This window comes from Camelus ferus, chromosome 23 (assembly GCF_009834535.1).
Source record: "Camelus ferus isolate YT-003-E chromosome 23, BCGSAC_Cfer_1.0, whole genome shotgun sequence".
NCBI lineage: Eukaryota > Metazoa > Chordata > Mammalia > Artiodactyla > Camelidae > Camelus > Camelus ferus.
In genome coordinates this window covers 6,919,148-6,933,202 of record NC_045718.1, presented here as the reverse complement: position 1 = coordinate 6,933,202, position 14,055 = coordinate 6,919,148, and the positions used below count along the sequence as shown (strand labels likewise).

The 14,055-nt window shown below is 35.5% G+C and overlaps 1 long non-coding RNA gene across 17 annotated transcripts in view; it reads left to right on the top strand.

Annotated features, from left to right (window-relative positions):
* LOC106730317 overlaps nt 1-14,055 on the top strand; it is a 230,561-nt gene that overhangs the window by 125,956 nt on the left and 90,550 nt on the right. The window contains exon 21 of one of the 17 annotated variants that reach the window (XR_004314668.1): nt 12,408-13,830. The exons of the other annotated variants lie outside the window; for them this stretch is intronic. This is a non-coding gene — a long non-coding RNA (uncharacterized LOC106730317). Of the gene's footprint in view, nt 1-12,407; nt 13,831-14,055 lie in introns of those variants that run through there. 17 annotated transcript variants of the gene reach the window in all.

Below are 14,055 nucleotides of genomic sequence, written 5' to 3'. Positions count from 1 at the left end.
TATCCAGTCCAGTAGCCTGGGTACACCACCATTGTTTATCTTATAACTGTATTTTAAGATAAGGTTTGTCTCATCAAATGATACAACATAAAGAGGAATACCATCACTTTAAGGTCATGCCTAGCATTTTTCTAATCCAGTCCCACAGAGCTTACACAGATTTGTCAGTCCATTTAGACAAGTCATTCTAAATTTTTTTATGCTAGAGTTGTAATAGTTATAGGATACATACCTTTTAGTATTAATTATTAGCTGCAGACTAGCCATATTTTATTTCTACAATGTAATAAATAAAGTTACAATCTTCCATAGGATATTCTTTCTTTTTCACAAAATAACCTAAAAAAATCCATATTCTTCCTTCAGGATCTGTCTCCAGTTAATCAAAGCAAAATTCTTTTTGGCATCACAAGACATTTTTAAAGTATAATAGTAAGATATACAAGCTAGAATGTCTTTATTCACAGGAATAGTGCAAGTTAAAGACAGAGAGAAGAGGGAAATTTTATCCCTGCTATCACAAATGTTTTTTTTGAAAGACATTATTTTTTAAGAGTAGTTTTAGGTTCACAGCAAAACTGAGAGGAAGGTACTGAGATTTCCCATATACCCTCTGCCCCACATATGCATGGCTTTCCCCATTGTCAACATCACCCACCAGAGTGGGACATTTGGTACAAATGATATCTGAAAAATCTACACTGATAAAACAAAACCACCCAAAATCCATGATTTATCTTAGGGTTCCCTACTGGTGTTGAACATTCTATGTATGGGTTTGGGCAAATGTAAAATGACATGTATCCATTATCATGGCATCATATAGAGTATTTTCACTGCCCTGAAAGTTTCCTGTGCTCTGCCTGTTCTCTCCCACACCCTCCCCCCAACCCCAACTCCTAGCAGCCACCAATCTTTTTTTCTACCTTCTTAGTTTTGTCTTTTGCGGAATGTTATATATTTGAATTCATGTAGTAGATAATCTTTTCAAACTGGCTTCTTCCAATTAGTAATATGTGTTTAAGTTTCCTCCATGTCTTTTCATGGCTTTTCAGTACTGAATAACACTTCACTGTTTGAATGTATCACAGTTGATTTACATATTCACCTACCGAAGGACATCATGGCTGCTTCCAAGTTTTGGCAATTATAAAGAAAGCTGATATAAATATTCGTACACAGATTTTGGTGTGGGTATGTTTTTAACCCCTTTGGCTAAATACCAAGGAGCCCAAGGGCTGGATTGTATGCTAAGCGGATCAGTTTTGTAAGAACCACCAAACTGTCTTCCAAAGTGTTGCACCATTTTGCATTCCCACCGGCAAAGAATGGGTGTTCTGCTGCTTCGCGTCCTTGCCAGCATTTGTTGTCGGTGTTCTGGATTTTGGCCATTCTGGATTTTAGCCATTCTAGTAGGTGTGTAGTGGTATCTCATTGTGTTATTTGCGTTTCCTGGATGACATATGGTGTGGAACATCTTTCTTATATGTATTTGCCATCTGTTTATCTTCTTTGGTGGGGTGTCTGTTAAGATCTTTGTCTAGTTATTAGTCAGGTTGTTTTCTTATTAATTTTTAAGAGTTCTTCGTGTATTTTGGATAACAGCCTTTTATCAGATGTGTCTTCTCCAAGTTTTTTTTCGCAGTTTGTGACTTGTTACTTGTCTTCTTGTTCTCTTGGGAAGTGATTTTTCATAGCTTAAGAAGTCTCACTTTCTCAGTCTGTTCTTAGAAACATTAGTTTCCTATTATTTCAGGGCAGTTACTGAATGATTACCTTGTGACTAAGACATTTGTTGGCATGGGATAGATTTTGTAGGCTTACCTTTGGTGAGATTTGATATAACTTATTTTTCAACATTCAAGTTAAAAGAGATAAGTAGTTTTTAACTAATATAGATGGAGCCAGTATATTTTTTTTGTGTGGATAGAGATTCTTATATAGGTTAAAAATTTTATAAATATATATCCCTCTGTGAATACTTTTGGTTTTTTATGTGTAGATTTCCAAGTGCGACATACTCATTATTTCTATTTTCCCAGTGTGAAATTCACATCAAGGTGAAATACTATTCCAAAGGGAACACCGTATCATGTTTTTGACTTTTAGTTCGATTTCACAACCAGTACAACATGAAATCACTACTAAGTGCAACTACTAATGTCTTATCCTTCTGTGAAATAGATCTCTTTCACAAAGAAACCTAAGTAAGGGGAAAATTATACCAAATGTAGACTAATAATCAAAGTGAGGTGAAAACTCTCCTAGGGAGAAAATGACTTAAGTAGAATAATTGTAAAATTATTCTCATAGAATTCATCATCATGCTAGGGTTTTACCAACTTCATTTTAACCAAAATGAAACTATATAGAGTTGGTCACAAGACTCATGGTACTTTTACTATTAAAGAAAACTCTGTGTGCTAATTTTTGACACTATGACTTATAGAGAAATATACATGTGTCTGTGGAAACAATACCTATTGCATGTGGTTCCTTTCAGTTTGTATTTATGTATTTGCCTTTCTTTATCATTTGTGGTATTTATTAGGAGTGAATAATGAAACATAATATAATCATTTACATGAGGCAGAATTGGCTTTTAACAATCAGTCTTTCCCTACAAGCTACACTTTTTTGTATAAATTCCATAGCCTAAGGCTATGAATCTTCTCTAATAAAGAACTTGGTGTCTGATCATAGGCTGTGCGTTTCTCTGACTTGACAGTTGACTTTCTTCTGTTCTGAATGGGCATTCTAATTGCATCATCCCAGTAACTATTTGAATAATCTTCAAAAAATTCCTCCACACCACATTAAGGCTGATGATTTTCAAACCTTCATTTGTAGCTTGGCCTTTTCTCCTGAGCTGCTTCTCTAATAAAATTTCCGTAGCCTTTGAAGTCTGTGTGTGTTTATCATCTTGGTCCTCTGTCTAAGTGGCTCTCTTTTTTGTAATTTCTTCGTCGGTCAGTTGTCCTGTTATTTACTCGGTGGCCTGAGCAAAAGCAGTCTGGGAGTCCTCTCTCTCACTTCCTCTGTAGTTTTTTTTCAAATTTCTTTTTTATTGAAGTTTAGTTGATTTACAGTGTTGTGTTAGTTTCTGATGTGCAGCTTAGTGACTCAGTTATACGTGTATGTATTTTCTTTTTCCTTATAGTTAATTGCAAGATACTGAATATAGTTCCCTGAGCTATACAGTAGGACCTTGTTATTTATCTATTTTATATACAGTAGTCTCGTGCTGTCTCTTGATTCATCATTTTACGTTCTCTTTGTTTTCAGTAGTTCAGGACAGCTTTTGTCTGATATTTGTACACTGTTCACCTGGTGTCCTCTTGACTTCTAAAGGCCACGCTCCATGAAGCAATACGGTTAATCTTTCTGAAAAGTAAATCTGAGATGATGTCGGTGCCTGACCAGATGTCATGCAAATCAGTGCAATTTCCTTCACAGCCAACCTTTATGCAAAGGCAGAGACAGGCAGCTGCCTCTAAAAGGTAAAGCAAGGAGTGACTGGAGTTTCTCCTTCTCAAATATCTCTCTTTGCAGAACCATCACTGTATCTGAAATTTCCATCTTCCTCATTCTTTGTGTTAATTAATTGAAGTCTTGTTTTAAAATGCAGTACTTGTTTTTTAAAATAAACTCTTTACTTTGCACTAGTTTTAGTTCTACAGAGAAGTTGCAAAGCTAATACAGAGTCCATTCTAGACCCCTCATCTATTCTGCCCTCCCCACCCTTAACACACTACATTTCATGGTATGTTTATCAAAACTAAGAAACCAGCATTGTCATATTACTGTTAACTAAACTCCAAAATGTATTCAGATTTCATCTGGTTTCCCATTGATTTCCTTCTTCTCTTCCAGGACCCATGTCAGAATGCTACAGTGCCTTTAGACAACACTTACATTGATAAAGAAAATTAAATGTAGTTATTGAAAACTTAAGACAGTTTATTAGATGAATGAGCCAATCACTGTTTATACTCTGCAGAAATGAATGCAGAATAGGACAGTAGGCAGCAAAATTTAGGTAGAGCATGTTGGGGTGTTGGAGTGTCGGCTCTAGTGTGGGATCCAGGCCAGGCTGGGTATGGCATTGGTGGGAGGCCCTGGGAAACCAGGAAACACCTTGAGGACAATTGATTCAGCAGATATAATGTGAAGGTGGCAATGAATAAAGGAGCAAAATGAATCATTGCAAGCCAACATTTCAATCCCTAGTTTGTTTGTGAATAATATTTATTGATTCATAGATAATGATCAGATTGTTCCAAGTCCAAAGTGGGAAGATATTTGAAGAAAAAATAAAAGTATATGTACCATTGACTAGGACTGCAATTCTACAAATGTCTTCTTAAGAGACGCTTTGTGCATTTGAAGGAGATACCCGTGTGAGGATGGGAAGAGACACTCAGAGTAACTAGTCTGATTACTGTCTTGTCATGATAGGCTTTTCTTCAGCTGCCACAAAACTGATGATTGACCTTAAGTATCTGAATGTCAGGTTTCTAGATTCAAATGAATCTAAAGGGGCAAACTGAACTCTCTGGCTGGCTCATCTACATAGGAAGCTGGGGGACTGTCTGTGTGTTGTCAACCTCCCTGGAAGCATCAGATGTAGACCCCTGCAAGGGCAGGATATTGGATTAGCTGTTCCACTTTTAATTTCCTGGGAACATATTGTGTGGTTCCAAGGACATCATAAGAAAAACCTGCATTAAATTCCTTTTTAAAAATGAGATGTTAACAAAAGATTTGCATGCTATAATCTCTGTGTGGAGGAGGTAAAGAGTTTCTGGGTGTGGATTTGTGTTTTTGTTGTTTTATGGAGTTAAATTTTCCATTCCAAGATAATATAATGTGCTGCTGAAAATGAGGGGTTTGTTCAAGTACTAAAAATGAAAAACATACTCAGAAAGCACATTATCCTCAGCTGAGGGCTCTTATTTTTATATCAGTGTGTGTAGGTAGTATTATGGAGAAAATATTTTGATTTATACTAATTGTGCAGTCATATAGTACATATTTTAATTTATCATCATGTTTATATTTGAATATATAAATAATTCATAAAAAAGCAATAGTGAGGCATAAAAAGAAAATCAATTAGGATTTACTCCTTCTTATAAGGTGTCAATAACTTTCTTATTTATATTTTTAATGTTTAATACCTAAAGTTGTAGCTAGAAAACAGCAAGGCCAAGGATGATTTTTGTTTATTGGAGCTGGGTTTTATCAATATGCTTTGGGATTAGAAAAGTCTCACATCATAAACCTTTCCACTAGTTCCAGTGATAATTCAGCCATAATGTCAAATCATAAGTTTATCAGGCATTTGTCATAACAACACTAATGATAAATTAGAGCATTTTATATTCTTGAGAATGAGGAAAGTAATTAAATTGGTGGTTTCATTAGTTGATGGACAGTTTAAAAGAGTTAATTTCTTCTGGAAAATCCAGGTGTATTGTTCTTTCCTCTTCTAAGTAAGTGCTTAGTAGAAAAATGGGTTTAATAGAAATCTCAATTTAACAATAAAATAATGTTATAAATATTGACTTGATTTTATTAATAAACTTTAATATACTTATTTTAAAGATGTAAAGCCTTAGCTTGGAATTTAAATATTAGAATTTTTCTGCATTATATTAGATTTCATTTTTAAAAGATAATTAGATGAATTCAAGACCAAGTCATGATAATATTACCTGTTGTATGGTCTGTTCTTTGAAAATATGCTAATTGCAAGCTTTACAAAAAGACGTGGAGATTAAAACCTTTGTAAATCCTTAAGCTTTGTAATTAGCCTTTCTGATTTTTTTTTTTTTGCTAGCCAGATTTAAAAGCATATAAATGATTAATTTGAGATCAGCCAAGCTGAAAAAGAATTTTTCAATATTTTTAGTTAGTTAATTCTAAATTGGCTTTGTTTGCTCTCGTGCTATTTCCTTATTCTCACTTTTTCCTGAAACTGCTAATATCACAGAAGGAAATTAAAATAACAGTATAGTAAATTATAAATACCTTGTTCTGATGTTTTAAAAATCCATCGTTTGTAGCCCTGTTTTAGATTACCAGTGTTTTTTTTTACCAGAAAAACTTGAAGCATGACTACACATTCTCACACATTCTTTCCTTTACATTTTTTATGCTACAGAATTAGCATTTAGTGAGCTTCTACTGTATATTGTCCTCTGATTCTCCACCTCTCATGCGATCATTGAAATGTGAAACATTGCGTGGGCATATACTCTTGCAAAACGTGCATTGCTATGTGTATGCATATACTTCAATTTAAATAACTAAATGATGTTTGTGCTGTATTTCATCCTGTTTCTTAATGTCTCTCTTCAGTTTTATGCTTTTTTAAAAGACCCAAACATGTTGCTCTGTAATACACTTCACCCCTCCCCCATCTGCCCTATAATCAAATGCTTCCAGCTCCCAGCAGCCACAGGTACAGCTCAACTGAGCATCCTCCTTTGACTCCCCTCCATCACTGGTTTTCAGATGAGGAGACCGAGGCTTGGAGAATTGCACAGTCTCATCAGGATTGCATGGCTGGGATTAGAATGTGGGTACTCCACCCCCAGACTCCCCCAGTGCTCCCAGCATCTCTGGTGCACTGTTCTGATTTCAAAGCCATCTTGTGCAATCCAGTCCAAATGGCTCTTTCTGGAAGGACTACACTAGCCTTTAATACTTAGCTTAAACAGAATAACTCAGTGGTTGATACAACAGTCTAAACTATTAGCATTATAATAAGGTGCATAGTGTGCAATGAAAGAGCTGAAAATACCATGTTGTATGCATCTAGTCAAGACTGAAGTGGCAAGGGAACCGGCAGTTGTTAAGTGTCCACCACGTGTCAGGCACGGTAGCAGAAATTTTATGTTCAGTAATTAACTCTGCCCACTTAGGTGCCCTTTGAAGTAGCTAAAATCACTCTCTTCTAACAAATTAGAAAAGCAGCCTGAATTCTCATCACTCCTCATCAACAGAGTCTGAAGTTCAACCAATATTGGTCGGCCCCCAAAGCTCATGTTTTTCTTAATAAACCACAGTATCTCATTTTAATGAATCTACTTAAAATTAAATAAATAAATAAAAAGACTGTGGCAAGTTGGCTGGATGAGCCAGGTGTTTAACTCCTCGCAAACTACAGGCACCGTCAGCCTTAGCAAAGATTTGTGTGAAATTCTTTTCAAATGCCAAATTCTATACGTCTGTGTTTTCTTATTGTTAAATAACCTCTGGGAGGTATCAAGAGTAGAAAATACATGTTTTAAAAATGAATTGGAGATTCATTTTCCTAGAAAACAAACATCAAAACTAAATTGATAAATCAGTTGGAAACAGGATCTCGTATCACCAAGCCTGTTGCACGCGGAAGGTTTGGACCTGGCCCTCCTGTGTTTGTTGGTGTACAGATGGACACCCAGATGAAGTTAGAACATTGTTTCTGTCTCCCATTTACCTCTCAGTGAAAACGACCTGCAGGTCTTCATGGTGATTGTGACAGGGAGTTACTAAGGGTCTCTATTAGTTCTTGGAAGGACCATTTTGAGAATTCCTGAATATTGTTGAACAGAAACTCTCTTGTTCTCTCCATAGATAGTTTTTCTCCTATGCTTGAGCAGTGATGAACGTGATGGTGAGTCAGTAACAGTGCAGGTATCAGAATGTCTCCCAGATGACAAATCCCACCAATAAAGACGGAACTGACGTAGTGTAGCCAAGACTGGGAAGTAAATTCAGTTTGGCACAGGAGTTTCTCTTCCATGAGAAATATCTCTCCCCTTTTTTTCTGCTACGTAGACCAATCCCAGGAGAGAACAATGTTGCAAAAGGGCCAGAACCAAGAGCTGAGCTCAACACAAAGTTTGGCAGATCTTGCTAATGTAGGAAGGTCAGAGTCCAGCCCCAGGGCAGGGGGAAGTTGGAGACAGGCTGATAGAGTGAGATCCTGTGACGTCCCTCAAAGCAAACCTGCATAGGAGACCACTCTGCTTCTGCCCCACAGTGTGCACTTGGCTCAGAGGTAATTAGCAGACGTAATTAATAATGTTACTTCGAGGATGTTGTAGCTGCTTGATTTATTTTCAAGTCAAATGGAAAATTGTAGTGTCCCCTTCACAGACCCAAAAGCATACTTGACATTTCTAAGTTTAATGACTATGTTTTTTGGATAATGCAATATTTTGAGTGTCTGGAAATAGCAAGGCATGGGTTTCTTTAAAATACAAATAAATGAGGAAATTAATTATGAATATTTTATAATATGATATATATTAGAAACAAAGGGAAAGAGGTGTCAGCATTTGATGCTATACATTTTAGAGCATGTTACCAATCACTAATATGTGACTGTATGCACATATATGCTAGTACAGTACATGTAATAGTAAATGTACAAATATGGTGACACCACTTCTTGAGTTAGAATGTGCATGCTGACTACCAAAATCTTACTAAATTACCAGTTAAAATATATAAACTATTTATAAGGAATGCATTATTTTAAAAGACTTACACTTTTATTTATGATGGTATGAGGCTGTGTTTTTCAAAATTATTTTAAAAAGAAAAAGTTGAAGAATAGTGAAAATACTAAGATAAATGTATCTTTAAAATTTTAAACATTGTAAAAGTAGTACTTTTAATCCTTTTAAGTTCTGCTTAAGTTATTTAATGATACATGAATACAGATAGAGGAAAAATAATTTTATATTTAACTTGCCTTGTATACTCTAAATAACATCACACTTCCTTTATTTATATAATACATTACTTGAGACGATGGTAATCAGCCACCTGCTCACCGTTCCCTTGAGTAAGGTCTACTTAGTATCGTTCTAGTTGCTTTTCTAAAAAGATCTAGGAAAAGGATGCGGTAGTTTCTTACGTTTTCTCTAGTTCCAAAATTCTGTGGGTTCTGTGAGCCTACGTCTTGCCTCTTTTCTTCCTCCCTGTGAAGTCTGATGTCCTTTGTGGACCTTACTCTTTTACAAATTTGAATCAAAGACTTCTTGGCAGACTATCAGTTCTCTGACAATCTGTGACAATATATTATTTTGTGCAAATGTTACCAAATGAATAGCTACTAAAAGTTTTCCATTTTATGATTCTAAACTTGCTGAGTTTGATGAGTAGGATCTAATATTTGGCATTTTTATCTTTGCATGTCATCATTTTAGTCTTGGTAGCAAGTTCATTTATATAACAAACGTTAAATCTCTGTACTCACACCAATGCAGTGCAGGGAAAATTGCTTTCCTTCTTGCTCCCTTGATTTCTTCTTTGTTGACCAGATGGATGGAAGAATCTGTGTTGCTTTTAGATGAATTTTTTTTCCAAGTGGAAGCTTTTCTATATTGACATATTGCCTATCGTATTTTTTCGTACACAATCTTCATCTAACTGCATTATTTTTGAGGTCAAGTTTAATATCTAAACACCACTGAATCCATTCCATACTCAAGATGTTTAGATTTTAGATTTGGGTGGTGTTTCTTCTAAGTGTATAATAAATCAAGTTCAACAATAATCTTAACTATCTGAGTGTCGTTTTTTAATTGTCTGGTACGTATAGTGTCAGTGGGTCCTGAAATCTTCACATTGTGAAGTCACTTACCTTGTGATATGTAAATGAATTTTTCAGTCAAAAATATGTAAATCTCAACTTTGCAATTGTGCTCTGAGGAACGAGCTTCATTTGAGAAAAAAAAAACCAAGCTTTTTTTTCCTGCTTCTGAAAGGAGCATTTGCATGACTAACATATGGTATAAATGTTTGCATAGGAAATTTATCTTTTATTTTACATCTGCATGGCTTATAGTCTTTAGTTTCAATGATTCAAAGCTTATCTGAAGGACATAGAAAATACTTAAAAGCTACATACCATTTTTATGATTTCAGCTAATTAGGAAATAATTTTTAATGCATAAACACCATCTTCATCAAGTTAAATAGACTTGGAGGGAAATTGTCACACAAGAGTATTTTTTTAAAAGGACTGAGCCTAAAATTGGAGAGACTTACTTGAAGTGGTGAAAGAGGAAGAAATAGGCACTGCATCTGCCTAGATCTTTGAATCTTCCTTGTAGGAATAAAATACCCAATCTGGCAGTGGTATAGCTGTCGTATCATTTTTAATGCCCATCCTATTCAAGCATTTAAAGGCACTAAAGATTAATTTATGGAATATGGTTTATCTTCTGTGTAACACTGATGTTACATAAAAAGCTAAATAGATTAGCTTATCACACTTTGTTTTTTGCTCTTGACCGACCTCTCCGGATTTAGTTCAAATAATTAACTCTTCTCTCTCTCACATACCCTCAAACTGAGTAATGTTACTTCAGTATCACGTTGCGTGGGGAGGGAGATTCGTATTCTTTTATTTGGTAGTGCACTTGGCATTTCATTTTGCCCTGTGAGTGAAGGATTAGCAACGTGATACACCTGTAAAGGAAAATGCTGAGCACAATTGTTAGCTTTACCCAAACAATCCTTGAAATTTGACTCTTAATTTTGGCTTCTGTCTCAGTGTCTGAGCATTTAACGTGGTTCTCGGCCCCTAGGGGGCTACATACAGTGACTCGAGAAGTGAGCTTCATGAGAAGAAGCCAGTTCATGTGGAAATGCTAAGTCCTCAGAACTGAAAAATCAAAGGGGAAAGTCAATGCCAGATAATGAGGCAGGCCGTCTGTAACAGAGGAGCTTCAGCTGACACAAGCGGGCCATTTCATCAAGAAGAACAAAGCGGGACCGGACAGCTCAGGACAGAGAAACAGGAAACGCATCCTCTGTAGAATGTCTCACTCCTCTTAAGAGCTCCCTAGTGGCTTTACTTTACTTTAAAATACATATTGAAGGTAATTAATTAGTTTAATTCTGGTTAAAGAATTAAATGGCTTATTTTAAGCCTGAAAAAACTTTGACATTTGAGTACTGGCAATCTTGTCTAAGTAAATGGTCAGATTTCAGAGCGACTTTCTGAATTCCAGGAGTTAGCCATGAAATGCAGTGTTTTATAGATAATTGATGAATTCTGAGGAAAAGTAATATTGCTTTAAAAAATTCAACCTGAGATCGTTGTGTAGAGATGACGTAGAGTGGCAAATAGTGATATCTTCTGGCTACTTCGGTCCAAGTCCATGTTCAACTCCTTTCTATGTTAATCCTCTGGGGCAAGTTATTTAACCTTTGAAAACCTTAGTTTTTCTATCTCTAATGTATAGGAAGTAGGACTGAGCTTTTATGCCTATAGTGAAAATTACATCAGTCAGTTGACCTGAGCATTTATACAGGCAACTACTTCGTGGTAAACATTTACAAATGCTGTCTGTTACTAGCAAGGAATCAGCATTTCAAAACACATATTTGGCATGTACATAAAAATCAAATAAAACTTAGACTTTTAATTTTTCATCATTAGTAGAAAAAGAAAATAAATTGAAATGGGACACAGCTATAATTTAGAGCAATGTGAGTGACACAGTTGAGAAAGCAGGTACCACATGGTATCAAGTCAAATTATTTCATTTTCCTGAAGGAGAAGTTCCAGAGAGGAGTGGCAAGACTTCAGTACCAAAGGCCCACCAGGTCGATGGTGGTAAAGTTTTAAAATAAAAACGGTGAATCCTGAGAACCAGGTTAGAAAGAAACGTCATTTGAGTGATAGAATTATGCTTATTTCTCCAGATGCAGGATTCTGAAAATGTGATTTACAGAGTTTACAGGAAAGGCAGTCAAGGAAGGAAGAACTAAAGATACGGATTGAGGTTTCAACCGAGGCATAGTTTCGCCGGGGCTATGGGTGTTGTGAGAGAAATTTTAAGGATGAATGTGGTAATATATATGAAACACTCTCTGTTCCCTGGAAGAAAGGTTCTATAAAAACATAACATATTGCTGATTCTTAGAATGAATGGTGAAGGTTGAAAGATTTTCAGACACAGGAAAAGGGCATTCACAATCCAGCGAGAAGCAAAGGATATTGAAAATGGAAGGTCAGAATCAAGAGAAGGACCTTTTAAAGCTCCTTATAAGAATACACACACACACACACTCATGCACGCACAAAGAGCAGTTTTAAAGAGAGCTGTCTTCATTTTGAGTTACTCTGTACAATAAATAATAGGCTGTATTTTTAAAGGATTTTTATTTCCAAGATCACTGCACTTAGAATTGAATAATTTAAGTGCATGAAGTTAAAATGAATACAGTGATCAAAAAGAACAGAGTGAACTTGGGATAAATGTTGAAGGAAGCAATGTTGTCAAAGAAAAAAGTATAATAGAAACAGGAAAGAAGTTTCTTCAAGAAAAATTATTTTGCCAAAAACTTCAGGAGAATGTTTTGTAGGATGAATTTTTTTTTTTTTTTTTTTTTAGAACTTCCCTAAAAAGGTCTGCACATAGTGGGTAGAGAGAGCAAAAGCTTGCAAGAGGATTTATGGCCACTTTTAGAAAGACAAAATGAGTTGGAGGAAATACAAGGAAATGAGAGCGTGCCACCAGGGCATCTCTTGTGGAGCAGCTGATTGCATATCTGGATATCAGAACTGATGCAGAGGTGGCTATCAGGTAACTTGGCCAACAGGATGCCTTTGAAACAAATGAACTGTCCGAGTTACAGACACTGTTGACTTGAAATGTGTTGCCATGAAACACCCATACTTCCTTCGTGATTTGAATCTGGATATAATGTTGACTCTGAATAATTAGGCAACCTTCTTATGTTTTTACTGAAACATTGTTAATTGAAATTTCATAGTTAAATAGAATTGGGATTCTAATGGTAAATGTCTGAAGACTTAAGGAAGGGACATTTGGAAGACAGATTTAGCAAATGCTCACAGGGAACAATTCAGTACTCTAGTACTATCATAAATTGAAATCATGTGTTTTGTTTTGTGTCTAATATACACTTGGAAAGATGATAATAGATTTTTCATTTGCAACTACCGTAAATCTTATGAAAGAAGTAATTCAATGTCCTTGATTTCAGAATGTTATCAGAGTCTTTTATTATACCAATCTGTCACATATTTAAGTGCAAATAAGGAAAGAATAATCTCTAGCTATCTCATTAGAATTTTCTCAGGGACTTGCAGAGAGGAAATAATTTTGACTTTGTAGACTTTTCCTTTAACTCTTTTTTTTCTTTCACACTCCTCTTCCATTTAGTTACCAAGTTCTTTTGCTTCTACTTTCAAAATGCATCCACCACCTGACTTTTGCTCATTCACATCCATCACCACCACACTGATCAAGCGTCAGTTCTCTCTCCCCTGGATGACAGCTCTTGTCTCTGTGCCCCGTCCTTGTCTTCACCCCTGCAGTCTTTTCTCACCCTGGTGACCAGGGTGACCCTTTTCTTTTTTTTCTCCTTTTTCCTACCATTTCTCTGGTAAGCTGGGAAGACATAGGAGGGACAAAATCAAAGCTATATTATAATAAGATCCCTATAGGTATTGTATATAGAATGAAAAGCTGGAAGTGGTAAAAATCTACTGAAATAATTCGGGTGAGAATATATGGTAGCTTCAATGAAGGTAACAGCAATGGAAGTAGTGAGGAGTGATCAGATTTACTGAAGACTTTGACATGCGGTGAAATTTTACCAAAAAATTAGACGCGTATGAGTAAAACAAAGGAGTTTTTCTTTGTTTGTTTTGCAGATCCTAAATTAAGTAGATTAAACTAATCCCTAATTTTACTGATGGAATTTTCATATAAACAGCTTAACTGGGTTACTTAAAGGCACTGATTTTATTAATTGAAAAAAATGCATTTTGTCTTTTTATAGTTGACCTGCTCTTTATCTGAGTTAGAATTCTTTATAACTTGAACACTAAAACATTTACACATATTTCTGAAATATCTTTTTCTCACTAAGTACTTTCTTAAGAAACCCGCCTCAAAAAAATTTGGTAAGACTGATTCACATCGATTTTCACTGTTTATTTTGTTTATATGTATATAATATTTGCTAAAATATCTGCATGTAAGTCAGATCGTATTTCTCTTCCACTCAGAC